We start from the raw sequence: 17082 nt of genomic DNA on the forward strand, positions 1-17082 counted from the left end.
CTACAAATAATACAGCAGTAACAGTTCGTGAACATATACCCTTGCTGCTTTTATTTCTGTAAGGGTCTTACAAGGGCTGGGTTTGTGCTGGGTCTGATGGGGTGGGTGTTTGCTGTTAATAGTTACCATTAGAAGTGCCCCCATCCTCCCAGCAGTGGGTACTAGTGCCTCTTATCCCCATCTCCTTATGATGGCCATTATCAATCCTTCTGATTTTTGCTAATTTGATAAATAGAAAATGCTATCTCATTGTGGTTTTAATTTGTCATTACTTGGGTACTGGTGAGATACAGGATCTCTTCTTCTTTTAAGCTTATTTATTTTGAGAGAGAGAGAGAGAGGAAGAAAGAGAGAGAGAGAGAGGGAGACAGAACACAAGTGGGGGAGGGGCAGAGAGAGTGTGAGAGAGAGAATCCCAAGCAGGCTGCACTCTGTCAGCAAGGAGCCTGACTTGGGGCTTGATCCCCAGAACCATGAGATGATGACCTAAGCTGGAAACAAATTGGTCACACTGCCAACTGAGCCTCCCAGGCACTCCCATGGTCTTTATTATATCATTTGCCATTGGGTTTCTGAATCACATCTTTTACCCTGAATTATCTGTTTTCTTATCAGTTTATAGGATTTTTTTTTTCACATTGGCCATGCTAGTTCTTTGTATAGCACATGTTCCTAATATGTTCTCCCTGAACTTTTAAATACACAATTTAAAATATGTAGTCGGAACATACTTTTTGCTAACATAAAATGAATAGCTTCATTGGAAAATGCTGCAAAGTGAAGAAAAGCACGAAGAAGAAAAAGAAATCACCTCTAATCCCACTGCTCAGCCAGTAACTACTGGTAACATTTTGATTCCCAGCGTAGCAGATGCTCGGTCAGATCCTTGGGCTGTAGAGCCAGACAAATCTAGGGCTCCACCCATGCCTGAGTTTACTACCTAGCACCTGAGGGGTATTCTAGAAAGTGATTTCATGTCTCTGAACAGCAGTTTCCTCATCTGTAAGAGGCATTCATAATGCTCCCACCTTTTGAGTAAACACTGCACAGCATCTAAGATATAGTCAGTGCTCGGAGGGACCTTTTATAGGCATTTTTACAAATCTCACACTGGATACGTAATTTTATTTATTTTTTTAAGTTTATTGTTGAGAGAGAGAAGAGAGAGGGAGAGACTATGCAAGAGGTGGAGGGGGGCAGGCAGAGAGAGAGGGAGAGAGAGAGAATCCCAAGCAGGCTCTGTGCTGTCAGCAGGGAGCCCTAACTCGGGGCTCAATTTCATGACTATGAGATCATGACCTGAGTCCAGATCAAGAGTCGGATGCTTAACCAACTGAGCCATCCAGGTGCCCCTGAATATGTAATTTTAAACGCTGCTTGGTCTTCGCTGCATTAGCAATAAGTATCGCCATTCAGCCTTAAAACTTTATAAATATCTTTCATGAGTTCAAGCCCCGTGTTGGATGTAGAGATTACTTAAAAATACAATCTTTAGGGGCGCCTGGGTGGCGCAGTCGGTCAAGCGCCCGACTTCAGCCAGGTCACGATCTCGCGGTCCATGAGTTTGAGCCCCGCGTCAGGCTCTGGGCTGATGGCTCAGAGCCTGGAGCCTGTTTCCGATTCTGTGTCTTTCTCTCTCTCTGCCCCTCCCCCGTTCATGCTCTGTCTCTCTCTGTCTCAAAAATAAATAAACGTTGAAAAAAAAATTAAAAAAAAATACAATCTTAAAAAAAAAAAAACTTTACAAACACGCAGTGTTACTGGAACAAGGGAATGAATAAAACAAGATCAGTGACAAAATAACTGTAGCTGGTGATGGGGGCATGGAAGTCCATCTCCTGCCTTCTTTTCCACTTTAGTGCATGCTCACAGTTTCCGTCATAAACAGTAAAACAGGATGAGGCACCCGGATGGCTCAGTTGGTTGAGCACCCCGCTTCAGCTCAGGTCATGAGCTCACGTTGTGGGTTTTAGCCCCCATGTCAGGTTTTGCGTTGACAGCATGGAGCCTGCTTCAGATTCTCTGTCTCCTTCTGGCCCTCCCCACGCACTCTCCCTTTCTCTCTCTCAAAAATAACAAAAAATTAAACAGGAAGGAAAGGAGGAAGGGAGGGAGGAAAAGGAAGAAAGGAAAGGAGGAAAAAAAGGAAGACGTACCTTTAGACTATGGCTAGCCATCTTTAAGTGTATTCGTCCATAATATCCTTGTCATCCTTGCTATTCTGATTAAAAAAAAAAGAGAGGAAGGAAGGCTGGAAGGAAAGGGGGATGGAAGGGGGAAGGGAGGGAGGGAAAGGAGGGGGAGGGAGGAAGGATGAAAGGAAGGGAGGGAAGGAGGAGAGCGTGAAAGAGAAAGTCTGTTAGTTGGATAGTATAATCTGATTCCCGGTGAGGTTGAATAATTTCACAAATGACCCTTATCTCTTCATGGGTTGCAAAATGCTTTCTCACTAGCGTGTCCCTTCTCCTTGACCTATTACACTCTTTCGTGAATCTGTTTTATCCAAAATGGCTTCTAGGATGTCTGTAAAAGAAAGTTTATGAGTGAAATCTCACCACTTTTCAATGCTTGTGAATGTTTTTTCCAGTGTTGGGCCATACGGGTCCGCTGACAGTTTCAACACATAGTTACTTCCACAAAGTGATTTGGTTGTAAAAATGTAACAGTAGCCACCCTTTACCCATCACCTGTTGTAAGCCAGGCTGTGTGCATACATCACATTCTTCTGTCTTCACATACGGATGAAGAGACAGAGGTTCAGGGAAGTTAAGTATCGGCCCAAAGCCACACATGGCAAAGCTAGAATCTGAATCCCAGAAGCATCTGATTCTAACCCCAGTGGTCCAGTCAGTTTTAGAATGTTGCATGCCATTTTGTTCTAAATAAATGATAGAAAGCCCTTTAATATGATAGCTCTCTTGCTCCCTAATGTCCAAGTTTCCAAACCTGCCATTTGGTGTGAACAGTTGCCCCACCAAGAAGATGGGCAGATGCAGGGCTCCCTCTGGATTCTGAATCCGAGGTGTTCAGGAGGTCACAGCCCTCGTCATGGACTTCCAAGGGCTGGGACTGGCCACGCTGAAGATCTGAAATGGATCACAGAGTCATGCCCGGACAGGTCCACGGGAGCCAGAGCAGGAAGGCTGGCCGGGACCTGGGCCCCTCGGAGCAGGACAGCACAGGGAGTCGCCGGCTCCAGCGACGATGATGAATAGAGACCCCAACACACGGCGCGTGAGGCACTGGCCACACAGTCCCACACGCAGGCCCCAAGGTGACCCTGAGCTGTGTCTGGGCAAGAGCCACTGCAGGCACGACAGCCCCACCCTGGAAATCTCTCTGACTTGGTCTTGCCTCAGACCCCACCGCAGCCGGAGCGCCCCCTGCAGGCCCTCCCCATATCATGCTCCCCCATTCTTTCTCATGGGCAGGACCTGGTCTCTGGGGCCCCTCACCTGCGCCACCCTTCCTACCAGGCTCCCTGCCTTCCCCAAGTTCACAGGCAACAGGCCGACGTCGGCGCCTGCGCACTTGCTGTTTCTTTCTGTCTTCCCCTCCCGCCCCGCCCCGAATTATTGCCTCCTCTGAAAAGCCTGTCTGGCCCGTAACACTGCAATTCCCGAGTGTTCCCAAGGCCTGCCATCCCTGCATCTCTCCGAGGGGTGCTGTGCGGATTACCTGGCTGAACCCCTAGGGCCTGGCCGAGACCGCTCAGTAACTGTTAGATCTTTTTAATTTTCGTTTTTATTGTCTTTAGAATTATGACGGTTTTACTTATCTTTGTTGTTCCCGGAAGCCGGCCTATAGCAAGTGCTCAGTAAATAGTGAAGGAATGAAGGGGGCGAGAGGGAGGAAGAGCTTTCTGAGGGGAAGCGCAGCAACGAGGTGGCCCCGGGCCTGACCTCCAGGCATTTTCTGTAGCAGCTCTCTTGGCTCTTGCCTCTGGCAGTTTCAGGCTCCAGGCGGGGCTGTGTGTCCGCCTTCAACCAGGGAAGCTCTCGGTACCTGGTGATGTCAGGTGAAGTTACCTGAGTGACATTCCTGAGGACGGCCCACGGCTTTGCCCAGGGAACTCTACTCTTTACCAAGTGGAGTCTTCTTTGGGGAGACAGCAGGACGGTGGGAACTCCAAACTGGGTTTGGGCCACCCCCTTGCACGTTCCTAGTCCCAATTCTGGCCCAGTGCAATAACTGTGTTTAATCAATAGATTCAGGAGAAGCCTGCTTTGGTCAGTAGACATTTTAATATTCTCAGAAGAAGACTCTTAGCTCCTCGTCCAGTTTATTACGGGGCAGAACATGGCTCCCTGCCAGCAGCCACCCCAAATGTCCTCATTCGTTTTGCATTTTTAGAGCCCCCCAGAGTACCTGAACATAAGGGAGAGAGCAGGGAATTTGGAGCAGGTGCTGTGGGTGGACCCATAGTGCCACTGGGTGGGCCAGCCCATGCCAGGCACAGCGCAGACCTTCTCTAAAATCCCACCAACAGCTGTCAACCGCATTTTACAGCGGAGGAAACCGGGGGCTCAGGTGATCTGGCCAAATGTCACAGGATAGGAACATCTTCCTTCCGTGAAATCTGACTTCCATGAAAACCTTCAGTTTTAGCATCTGTAAAAAGAGGGTAATTATGTTCGTTTCGCAAGATGCAGATAAGAATGTGCACGAGCGGGCCTTAAAAAGTTTTTTAAATTTAACAAAGGGCTCCTTTCCAATTATTGACATAAAAGACGACAAGCTGACACCTGTCTTGCTGCCCTTGCTTGTAGATTCGCCCCTGCCCGGCGCTGCGCCCCACCCCCCAGCTGGAAGTCAACTTGAAGGGATGTTTTTGTCATTCCTGGGCCTGGGGAGGGGCCCTGATTATGACGCTGCAGAAACAGGATTGGGAGGCTCCAAGATAATGCGAAGGGCCCTTACATGTGTATATTCTTCAGAGTTTACAAAACACAGCCGCAGATGGTATCTCCCTTCAATCTCATTTCATCTCTGTGACACAGGAGCTCTTGCTCCCATTTCACAGAGGGGACAAGTAGCTCAGGCTGAGTGGGGATGCACACCCCGGGCTCGTACGGCAGTGTGCCTTTTCTGGATCAAGCAGCCGTTCACCGTGGAGCAGTAGCTCTGAAAGAGTGCCTCGCATCGGAGCACCTTGGTGAAATGCTGATTCCTCAGCTCACCGGGTCTGGATGGTCAGTAGGTCTGGGGCCAACTCCAGAAATCAGTACTTGTATCCAGTTCGCCTGGAAGCTGGGTCGCTGGTACTCTGTGGATCACAGTTTGAGCTGCAGCAAAGGATGCAGAGTTCTGGAAATCTCGGGGCAGACACCAGTAAATCCCTGCTGGAGATAAACACCACTGGGAGTGGGTGTGGGAGGGGTTGGGGGAGCAGGAGGTAGATCAGAGGAGGCACGTACTGAAACATCTCAAGAACGTTTGGGCCATGGGTGCCTGGGCCGCTCAGCCGGTTAAGCATCCGACTTCGGCTCGGGTCGTGATCTCATGCTTCCTGAGTTTGAGCCCCGCATCGGGATCTGTGATGACAGTGCGGAGCCTGCTTGGGATTCTCTCTCTCCCCCCATCTCTCGCTCTCTGCCCCTCCCCCACTAGCTCACACACTCACTCTCTCTAAATAAGTAAATCAACTTAAAAAACAAAAACAAAAACGAGTGTTTGGGCCAAGCACTATGCCAGAATGCGTTCATTAATTTCCAAACATTAAAATATATAGAGATATATCCTCCACTTACGTGAAGTGCCTAAAGTAGTCAAATCTAGAGAGATGGGGAGTAGAGTGGTGGTTGCCCAGGGCGGGGAGAAGAGGGGATGGGGAGCCACAGCAATGTGAATGTACTTCACGCTACTGAACTGCACACTTTAAAATGGGCGAGAGAGTCAATTTTACGTTATGTGTATATTTTATCACAATAGATGTATTCACACACATATGAAAGGGAGCTTCTCTGAGTATGACATAAAGCCTGGAAACCATAAATTAAAAAAATCAGGGGCGCCTGGGTGGCTCCGTCGGTTAAGCATCTGACTTCGGCTCAGGTCATGATCTCACAGTTCCTGGGTTCAAGCCCCGCATCGGGCTCTGTGCTGACAGCACGGAGCCTGGAGCCTGTTCCGGATTCTGTGTCTCCCTCTCTCTCTGCCCCTCCCCTGCTTGCACTCTGTCTCTCTCTCTCTCTCAAAAATAATAAACATTAAAAAGATTTTTTTTAAATAATAAAAATTTAAAAATCAACACATTGCCTACACGATAATCAAAATTTCTGTGTGGAAAAATCAAAAGGCAAAGAACAAACTGGGACAACACGGACAATACAAAGGATGAAAGCATCTGAGTCCCTTATACGCCAAGAAGAAAAAGACCAACAATGCAGGAGAAAAACTACTTTTTAATGCCGTCATTTGCCCTGTTAGCAAATATCTGTTTAACACGTAAGCACCTGACACAATTCTAAGTGCTGGGGATATCACAAAAAATAAACAAACAAATAAATATATAAAAACAATATTAAGACAAGGAGATTCAGTACCCGTTGGGGAAAATGACAAAGTAAATGGGGAAAGTATATAATACGCTGGAAAGCAATGAGTGATATGGAGAAAAGTGCAGCAGGTGTGAAGGAGGAGACAGTTGTGCCGAGGGGCGTAGGTTAAGTGATTCATCAGAGCAGGTCTCGCTGTGAAGGTGATATTTGAGCAAAGCCCCGAAGGGAAGAGAGATCTTCTCACGGTGACGAGTGGGGCCAAATGACCAGGAAAGACCCTGAAGGGTCAGGCCTGGGAGGCCAGAGGGCAGCACAATGAGGTCAGGGAAGTCACAGGGTCCCACATTATTGTCTACACATGGGTGAGTGGTTGCAAAGATTCCTGGTCCTCTTTCACACAACATGGGAGCCCCCTGGCAAGTAATGAGCAAAGAGATGACCTAAGCTGATTTCTAGCTTTAAAGAGAGACTTTGGCCACTGGGTTACCAAAAGACTGAGAGGGACAAAGGCAGAGGCAGAGAAGTGGATTAGGATAATCCAGGCAGGCGGCGCTGGCCAATGGGGCCAGAGCTTCAGCTGTGGGGATGGTAACTGGTCGGCTTTGGGATGTATTTGAAGGGACAGCCAATGGAATTTCTTAACAGATCGGCTGGGGAGGCCACGTGACAGAAAGAGACGCGTCAAGATGACGCCATGTTTTGGGCTTGTGCAAACTGGAAAGGTGAGCTGCTTTTTTTTTGAACTGGGAGAGGATGACATCTGAAGTGGGTTTGGGGGGAAGATCGGTTTGGAACTGGCAACATTAAATTAGAAATGCCTCTAGGACATCCAAGTGCAGATTTCGGTTGGCCACACAGGGGAGAGGTCAGGGCCAGCTGGGGATAGAAACTTGGCAGTGAACAGCCTTTGGAGGGTACTGAAAACCGGGACACCCGATGCCATTGGCACAGTGTGGAAGTGGTCCAAGGACTGAGGTCTGGGGCAGGTCAGGGTTGAGAAGTCAGGGAGATGAGGCGGAGCCATGAGGTGGGAGAAAAACCACGGGCGTGTGGTGTTCTGGAAACCAGGAGAAGAAAGGTGTCAGGGAGGAGGGAGCCCTCATGGGATCAGTGGGGTCAGAGGCTGCTTCTGGGCCAGGAAGCAAGAGCTCTGAGAATTACCGCTGGATGCGGCAAGGCTGTTGATGACCTGGCAAGGAGCCCGGGTTGGGGTGAGGGTGGAGGAAGAGGGTAGGCAAGAGAGAATGAGACAGAAGAAACAGAAGCACTGAGTGTAGAGAACTGTTGAGAAGCTTCGCAGTAAAAGGCGGTGGGGGGAGGAGAGCCGAACAATGGGCAAGGACGCGGAAAGTTCACAGAAACAGAAATACGTGTGGCTTTTCAACATATGGAGAGACGCGGAACTTCATAATCAAATAAACGACAGAGATGTCATTTTATACCTCTTAGACTAGGAGAAATTAACAAGTCAATACTGGGTTACTGGAAGAGCAGAGAAGCCAGCTGTCATCCCTTGGTTTAGGACTTTAAATTAGTACAGCCTTTCTGGTTGGTAAAAATGCACTTACAGGGGTGCCTGGGTGGATTTCGGCTCCGGTCATGATCTCGTAGTTGTGAGAGGAAGCCCTGCATTGGGCTGCAAGCCAGGCATGGAGCCTGCTTAAGATTCTCTCTCTCCCCTCCTCAGCTCGTGAGCACACACTCTATTTCTCTCTCTCTCTCTCTCAAAAAAAAAAGTACTTACACTTCAGCTCAGTAATTCTACTCGTAGGAATGTCCCAATGCATAAAGTCACACAGATATTCAATGACCATGTACAGGTATACACACAGCATTATTATGTATGATATTTATAATAAAACCCTGGAAGAAATCTAGATGTCTATGAACTGGCCTCATGGTATAGCCATAAAGGCAACACAAGCAGCTGTGTGTACCAGATGGACTAGGAAACATTCTGGATGATCATTCTGGACTAGGAACCAAGGAAAGCAAATGTATATTGTCTCTCATTTGTGATGAAAAGAGGATACCTACATACATGCCTGTGCAGGTCTCAGAGATTTCTGGGAGCACACACAAGACACTGAAATCAAGGGTGACCCTGGAAGGGTGGTCTAGGGTTCAAGGTAGAGACATATTTTACTCCACATCCTTTTTAACTGTTTGAAGTTTTACCCATGAACATGTACTGTGTTAAGAATTCACTTTAGGGGCGCCTGGGTGGCGCAGTCGGTTAAGCGTCCGACTTCAGCCAGGTCACGATCTCGCGGTCCGGGAGTTCGAGCCCCGCGTCGGGCTCTGGGCTGATGGCTCAGAGCCTGGAGCCTGTTTCCGATTCTGTGTCTCCCTCTCTCTCTGCCCCTCCCCCGTTCATACTCTGTCTCTCTCTGTCCCAAAAATAAATAAACGTTGAAAAAAAAAAAAAAGAATTCACTTTATTATTATTATTATTTGAGAGAGAGCGAGCGAGCAGGGGAGAGGTGCAGACAGAAGAGAGAGAGAGAAAGAATCTTAAGCAGCCTTCATACTCAGTTGTAGAGGCCCATGTGGGGCTCGATCCCACGACCCTGGGATCATGACCTTGAGCTGAAATCAAGAGTCGGACACTCAACCGACTAAGCCACTCAGGCAGCCCAATAATTCACTTTAAAATAAAACTTCTGGGGTGCCTGGGGGCCTAGTCAGTTGAGCATCAGACTTGAGCAACTGGTGATCTAGCAGTTTGTGGATCTGAGCCCCACATCGGGCTTTGCTTTGGATTCTGTGTCTCCCCCTCTCTCTCTCTCTTACATAAATCAACATTAAAAAAATTTTTTTAGGGCTGCCTGGGTGGCTCAGTCGGTTAAGCATTCAACTTCGGCTCAGGTCATGATCTCACAGTTCGTGGGTTCAAGCCCCGGGTCAGGCTTTGTACTGACAGCTCACAGCCTGGAGCCTGCTTCGGATTCTGTGTCTCCCTCTCTCTCCTCCCCCACTCGTGCTCTGTCTCTCTGTCTCTCAAAAAATAAATAAATGTTAAAAGAAGTTTTTTTTTTTTAAATAAAAAAAGTCTTTTTAAATAAAACTTCATATCATGCAGAGTTGGGGGGACTTTCAGGTGATCTAACCCAGTGGTTCTCACACCCCGCCCATGGTCGGGCTGCATCAGAATCACGTGGGGGCTGCAACGACACAGAGCTGAAGGGCAGATCACATCTCATGGGGATATGTGGGGATAACATGGGGATAACAGCTCCTCAGGCCATTCCGAAACACAGGCAGAAGAATGCAGTGGGCACCGTGCTCACCGCAGTGTACGATTCTCTGGAAAAACTGACGGCCTTACAAGCGTCAAACATCGTTCTGGCGGCTGTTTTCCCCACAGTGAAGAGTCAGGCAAGAAGATCCCAGCGAGCTTCCTGTCAGTAAGAAGAGACCGGTGATAAAGCAATATACTAACTTGCACTAACTAATGCCCTTAACAGCCCTATGAGGACAGGCCCTATTACTATCCCCATTTTATAGATGAGGAAACAGAGGCACAGTAAAGTCACAAGCGAGAGTGAGTGGTCGAGCTATGATGTGAACCCCGACAGTCTAGCTCTTAAGATTAGAAACAGGAGAAAAAAAAACACAAGGATTCGGACCGACAGCGCAGAAGCGCACCTCTGGTCGGGTCAGGGCAGCACTCCCTGCAACCTGAAAGTCCGGAGAAACCCTGGGAGTGAGAGACTTGAGGCAACTGCAAGGCCATTTGATGCAGAAGACAGCTGTGGTCACTCATGGGACAGGAAGAAGGTCGATGAGACTGGCTGTGCCGATTGAGAAGGACAGACCGACTGAATATCTGACCACCTTAAAGCAGTACTTCTTTCCTGGTGTGACAACTTCTTTTCTTTTTTTAACGTTTGTTTATTTTTGAGAGAGAGAGAGAGTGCGCGCAAGTGGGGGAGAGGCAGAGAGAGAGAAGGGACAGAGTATCAGAAGCGGGCTCTGTGCTGACAGCAAAGAGCCCGATGCGGGGCTAGAACTCGAGAACTGTGAGATCATGACCTGAGCTGAAGTCGGTTGCCCAACCAAGGGAGCCACCCGGGGGGCCCTGGCCCGACTGCTTTTTTATCTTGTTGGTGCAGCCTGGAGCTCCAGCCTGCTCTCTCCGCAGTCCGGCTTGGCTAGGCTACAGGAGGAAGGTTGAAATATATCTGAAACCTCACACATGCTCTATTGCAAATATTAATGTGCATGTGGATCCCTTGGGGCTCCCGTTGAGATGTGGATTCTGACCCGGCAGGTCTGGGGGAGAACCTGACATGCTGCATGTCTGCCCATGTTCCCAGTACAGCAGCCACACTATGAGTGGCAAGGCCTGTGCTTCTCTGCCTTGACTGCCCCTGGAAAACATCCGGGAGCTTTAAAAACTCCCAGTACCTGGGCCCCACACCCAGAGGTTATGAGTTATAGGGCTGGAATGTAGCCTGGCTATTGGCATTTTCTTTCTTTCTTTCTTTTTAAACTTTTAAGCTTTATTTATTTATTTTGAAAAAGAGAAAGCATGGGCAGGGGAGGGGCAGAGAGAGGGGAGAGAGAGAGAATCCCAAGCAGGCTCCACACTGCCAGCACAGAGCCCAACTCGGGGCTCAAACCCACAAACTGAGATCATGACCTGAGCGGAAATCAAGAGTCGGAACTTAACCTACTGAGCCACCCCGGCACCCTTTGGCATTTTCTAAAGGGCCCAGAATTAAAAAAAAAAAAAAATTATTTATGCTTTATGTTTATTTATTGTTGACAGAGAGAGACAGAGCACAGCGGGGGAGGGGCAGAGAAAGAAGGGCTCCAGGCTCTGAGCTGTCAGCACAGAGCCCGACCTGCAGCTCAAACTCTCGAGCTGTGAGAGCATGACCTGAGTGAAGTCGGATGTTTAACCGACTGAGCCACCCAGGTGCCCCTAAAAGAAAAAAAATTTTTAAGTTTATTTATTTAGGAGCAGAGAGAGAGAAAAAGCATGAGTAGGGGAGGGGCAGAGAGAGAGGAGAGAGAGAATGCCAAGCAGGCTCCAGAGCCCAATGCAGGGCTCAAACTCATGAACAGTGAGATCATGACCTGAGCCAAAGTCGGATGCTTACCTGACTGAGCCACCCAGGTGCCAGTATTTTAAAATGCTCTCAATATAGATAAGAGGTGCTTTAGAATCACCTGGGGAGCTTTTAAATATGTAGGTTTGGGATGCCTGGGTGGCTCAGTCAGTTCAGCCACTCTCGATTTCAGCTCTGGTCATTATCTCACAGTTGGTGGGATAAAGCCCCAACATCTGTGCTGACAGCCCACAGTCCGCTTGGGATTCTCTCCTTCTCTCTGCCTGTCAGGGCCCGCGCTCTCTCTCTCTCTCTCTCTCAAAATAAATAAATAAATGTAGGGGAAAAAAATGTAGGTTCTAGGGCAACCATCCCTAAAGCTTTTGATTTTTAAATCTTAAAAAAGGTCCCCAAAGAAAGTGTATTTTAGTAAGCACCCCCAGAGATTCTGCTGCAGGTAAATGGTACTTACACTTGGAAGCTTCCCCCAATGCCGATGTCTGAGGGCTGTGATTACAGAGAAAAGGTTGGAGGGCCCCATTATCAGAATTGGCAAGTGCCCCCATTGAACCCCAGGCTCCTACAGCAGTAGGGCAACAGGGAGTAAATCACATTTAAAGAAATAATCTCTTTACCTGCCTTTCCCACTAAGGTTAATATACCTGTGTGATTATTTCTGTAGAACAGATCTAGAAATAGACCTGCTTCGGGAAGAGGAATTAGCTTTCCAATACAGACAGATACTGACTAGAGAATTCATTGAAATGCATCCCAGGTAAATCTTTTTGCCATCGAATACAGGAGAAACGAGATTCCCGTTGTGGCTTTCATTTGTATTTCCCTGATGAGTAGCGACGTTGAGTTCTTTGCATTCATTCGTTCATTTTAAAATACTTACAACTCACTTGTGATTTGCTTGATTACACCCACGGATGGGGTCAATCCTTAGACTTAGTAACCCTCACTTTCCTCCTCCATAAGACGCGGGCGATAACGTCTCCCAAGGTGGTTGTGAGGCTTAGGGTGCGATTTCATGAAGGTGCAGGACCGGGTGCGCAGCAGGTGGCCCGGAACCGTGTGCCACGGAAAGCCACCAGGGGCCCGTCCTGCCGCCGCGCACCGCGCCGGGGTCCCGGGCGGATCCGCACAGCTGGAGGGAGGCGGCGGACAGCAATTACCGACCTGCGAGGACCCGCGGCTCCTGCCACCTCCTCCGGCTCCCGCGCAGCCTCTCCCCCGCCGCACGCCCCCTTCCCCAACGAGCACCGCCGGCCCCGGCCCCGGCCCCTCCCCCCACCCCACGAAGGGACCGCAAACCCCGGGCCTTCGCGCGGGAACGCGGAGCCCCAGGCTTCCCCCGGTGTCTTGTCGCCCCCACGTGGCCAGTGTGAGCTCCTCTGCCTCCCGGGGCCGGGTTCTTCCCCGACCTTTCCTGGCGCCGCTCCCGGCTGCGAGCGAGCCAGACGTCCGGCCCCGGCCCGGGGAGTCCGGGGCGCATCCTCACGTCTTTGATCTCCAAACCCTCTGGCCACACCGCGCCCCGGCTCCCCGCGGAGGCAATCGAGGGAAGACTCGCCGGCTGCCCCGTTGACCGGCAGCTTGGGGTCAAAGTCCGGGAAGAAAGAAGGAATTAGCAAACACGAGCCCCTCGCCCTTGCCCTACAGGCAGCGCCAAACCGCCCAGGATAACAACAAAGGGCGCTCCTTGGTTGCTTTCATAATAAGCATACTTTCACATCAGCATAACACGTTATCCTCACGTGATCAAAAGCCAGCCTCTAGTCCTCGTCACACGCATATTCAGTATCTACACTTTTGCAGACTCGTTTTAGTGCTACATATTTTACTGTGCAGTGGTTTTTCTTTCCTTCTTCACCTCCCGTTTCCTTCCTTTCTGCTCTTTGGGTACCCAACAGGAATAGCCAGCGGTTCTTTCTCTTTCTTTCCCTCTGGTCTTACAATTATAGAGTTGCATATATGCACATATTTGTATGGCTCTAACCCACACTTCGGTCATTTTGTCCTTGCAACAAGTCTTGCCCAGTTATGCCCATTTTGGAGTTCAGGAAACTGAGGTGATGATTACACTTATCCATTTACCTACTGTTTACTACTTACCAGTTTCTACGCTAAACATTGTATCTCTTCCTGCTGAATGTTCACAATGCTTGCACTTGAGGAAACAGCACAAGGAAAATCAAAAACAAGTAAATAGTAATGTGGCCCAAGGTGATGCCAGAGCCCGCTGAGGTCTTGTCACCTGTCACTCCCCTAAACGCCCTCTGGATTGAAGCGAATTCAGCCAAGTAGAATTGTTATGCTAAGGGGGCGGTGGTCTGGTGAGGGCATTATTACAAGCTTCCTGCTGTGTTCCTGTAGTTGTCTGAATCTTTGTGTTCCTTCCTCACGTGCAGAACAGCAGTGAAAATATCTGAGTTGCAGAGGCCTTAGTAGAATTCAATGTGACCACGTTAAATCTTTCTAAATGATAGAACAGTGTACAAAATGAGATCAATGAACATACGGTAAATGCTATTTATTGGTTTCCTTTCTCTAGTTAATTTAATAGTATTAATTCCGAAGGCAGTGTATCCTGTTGGAAGAAGTCAAACAATACAATGGAGACTGAAGTTAATAATCTTCCCCTTGCTCCCCCTCCCCCAACTTCACTCTCCTGAGGTAGCCAGTGTGGCCTTGGGTAGGGTGTGGATACTCCTCTTTTTTAAGTTTATTTATTTTTAAAGATTTAAAAACAAATTTTTTTTTTAACGTTTATTGATTTTTGAGACAGAGAGAGACAGAGCATGAACGGGGAAGGGGCAGAGAGAGAGGGAGACACAGAATCTGAAACAGGCTCCAGGCTCTGAGCTGTCAGCACAGAGCCCGACACGGGGCTCGAACTCACGGACCACGAGATCGTGACCTGAGCCGAAGTCGGACGCCCAACCGACTGAGCCACCCAGGCGCCCCAAGTTTATTTATTTTGAGAGAGAGAGAGAAAACGTGAGCAGGGGGCGGACAGAGAGAAGGCGCGAGAGAGGATCCCAAGCTGACAGTGCAGAACCCAACTCGGGGCTCCAACTCACGAACTCATGACCAGAGCTGAAAACAAGTCAGAGGCTTACCCAGCTGAGCTCCCCAGGCGCCCCTGGGTGTGGATACTTCTAAACTTTCTTTATGCCTACGGAAACATTTCATTTAAACAGATATAGAGGCTGCTGCTTTTGGTTGCAGTTGTCCCGGTCACACTCCTCTGCGGTTTGTCGTTTATTTGCTGAATAGACATTTTATAACTCCACTTATGCTGCTGACTTATTTGTATAATGTCCACAGGCTGAATGTATTCTCACTCAGCCGCCCCCCCCCTGAGGATTTCTTCAACTGGAGAGAGAACATCCTTTAACCTTCATTACTTCTCAGTGTCAACCCCCCCACCCCCTCCCTGCCTCTAGGCAGGTTTGTGACCTTTCTGGATAGTGAGAATTTTCCCAGGATCCCCCCGGAGGCACCTGAGCTCTGGGCCTGCAAACTCTCCGTTGTTCTTTAACCTTTTCCTACCCACATTCTTCCTGCCAGCAAGACAGGAGTCGATCCTGAAGTCGCTGTCATCCTGACGATGTTCTCTGGGTGCTCTCTAAAAGCTCATGGCATTTCAGATGAAGGCAGATAGGAAGCCAGGCACTGAAGCACCCCCTTTGGAGAAATCCTTCAGAAGGCAGCAGTACAGAGCAGTGGCAGGGGTCCTCCCCTGAGCTATTGGGAGCCAGCACCGCTGTAATGGCCGGACAAGGGATGTCTTTCAGCTCCCACTGACCTGGCTCAGGGCCTCTGACTCTTGCTGGATGAAGGCATCCTGCCTGGTTCTGTCTCCAGCCCCTTCTCCCTCCAGTCAACCCTCTTCCTCACTCGCCACGACGATCTTAAAATTTCAGCAGGTTCTTTTTCAGCCCAGCAACTTTCAACGGTTTCGCATTTTCTCTGGAATAAGCCCCAAATTTTTAGCATTGACTCCTGAGGAACTCATCATTTTTCAAAGAGCACATCTGTCCCCAAACCACGCCCTTGTTCTTCTGGATTCTATCCAAGTTCCTGCACCCGAAATCTGGGAGCCATCTTCTCCTTCGTCTGTATTCATTTAATTCCAGTGTCCTGGCCTTCCTGCCTCGAAAACAGTCCTCAAATTCATCTATTTTCTCCACTACCATGATTGAGAGCTCTCTTATTCCTCCCCTTCCCCACAAGTCTTCCCCTGGGCGGTTTCTGCTGCCTTCTCCAGTCTTTTCTTAGTGCAATCCGGGGCGCAGAGCAACTAGAGGAAGCCACTCTGCTGCTCCAAAGAGGGGGTGCTCATGGAGGGATTAGGGATGCCAGGACTGTTGCAAGCAGTCGGCACATATTGTCCCCTGTTTATTAAGTCATCGTGCACTTGAATTTAAAGGCGGCTCGTGGCAAAAGCATTATGAGACATGCTGTGGTTGAACTTTATCATCGCTGGTATGTTCTTGTCGGTCATGCATGGACATGCATGCTATGTTGTTCTTTTAATGTGTTGTCTCTTTGGTGGGGGGGGGGCGGGGGTGATACCCTTACAGGTGCAAGAATGTTTTTTATCCCGACCCTCAACAATTTGCTTCCTGTGGGGGGAAAAAGGTGAAAACGAGCCCCCTAGTGGCAGCTACTGTAGTTGCATGGGTAGAATCTGGAGGAGGACGTCTCCTTGAGCAGTGCCTCGCAAATCTAGTTGTGGAAGGAGCAAATGTCCCCAGAGGTGGACTAGAAAACATCCAGCGTTTCTGCTTACTCCTTGACTTCTCCAGGAGTAAGACCGAGTCACTCTATGGCCCATGGTTGGATTGGAAACTTGGTCTGTCTCCACTTTGTTGTAGAAATAGAATTGCTTTTGGTGCAAAAGCATCCAGGGAGAAGGGATCAGTGAGCAACAACAGGGAAAAGGCAGACCACCCCAAACATCATCAGTGTCTGCTTTTTAGTGGACCACTGGGAGGCAGAGGGCAGAGTAGGTGGCTCGTTGATGAAGTTCTCACGTCTTCCCCACCTCTGGACCAGCATTCACTGGAGTACTGTTGCCTTCGGGGAGGGCAGAGCCTGAAAGATGTGCGTGAGCTTCCTCCTGGCTCCGTGTCAGTAGGCATGCGTGGCTCTCCCACCGGAATCCGTCCCATGCAGTCTTGGCTGGAGGTGGTGGGTGCACTCTAGTGACAACTGAGGAAGGAGCCATCTGGGACAGCATCGGACAGAGCCACAAGGTGCCAAGTGTCCCAGCCCATTTCTCCTCTCATTTAAAGCAGAGGGCCCCCCTTCTTTTCGGAAACTTCCAGCAATTGAGACTTCTGTCTTTAGCATTAGGATTGTTCCGCCATCATGTCTCCATTTTTACCAAGTATTTATTGCAGTGACTGGTACGTTTCTTTGCCTCCTCATTTGGCCACTTCCCGAGGGCTGCAGCTATGCCTGTCATCCCCTTACATCCTCCAAATTCAGCGCCACAACTGTGTGATCAAGTG

Source organism: Lynx rufus, unplaced genomic scaffold, assembly GCF_022079265.1.
Source record: "Lynx rufus isolate CCGP_SWC_20201006 ecotype Redwood Valley unplaced genomic scaffold, mLynRuf1.p SCAF_8, whole genome shotgun sequence".
Taxonomy (NCBI): Eukaryota; Metazoa; Chordata; class Mammalia; order Carnivora; family Felidae; genus Lynx; species Lynx rufus.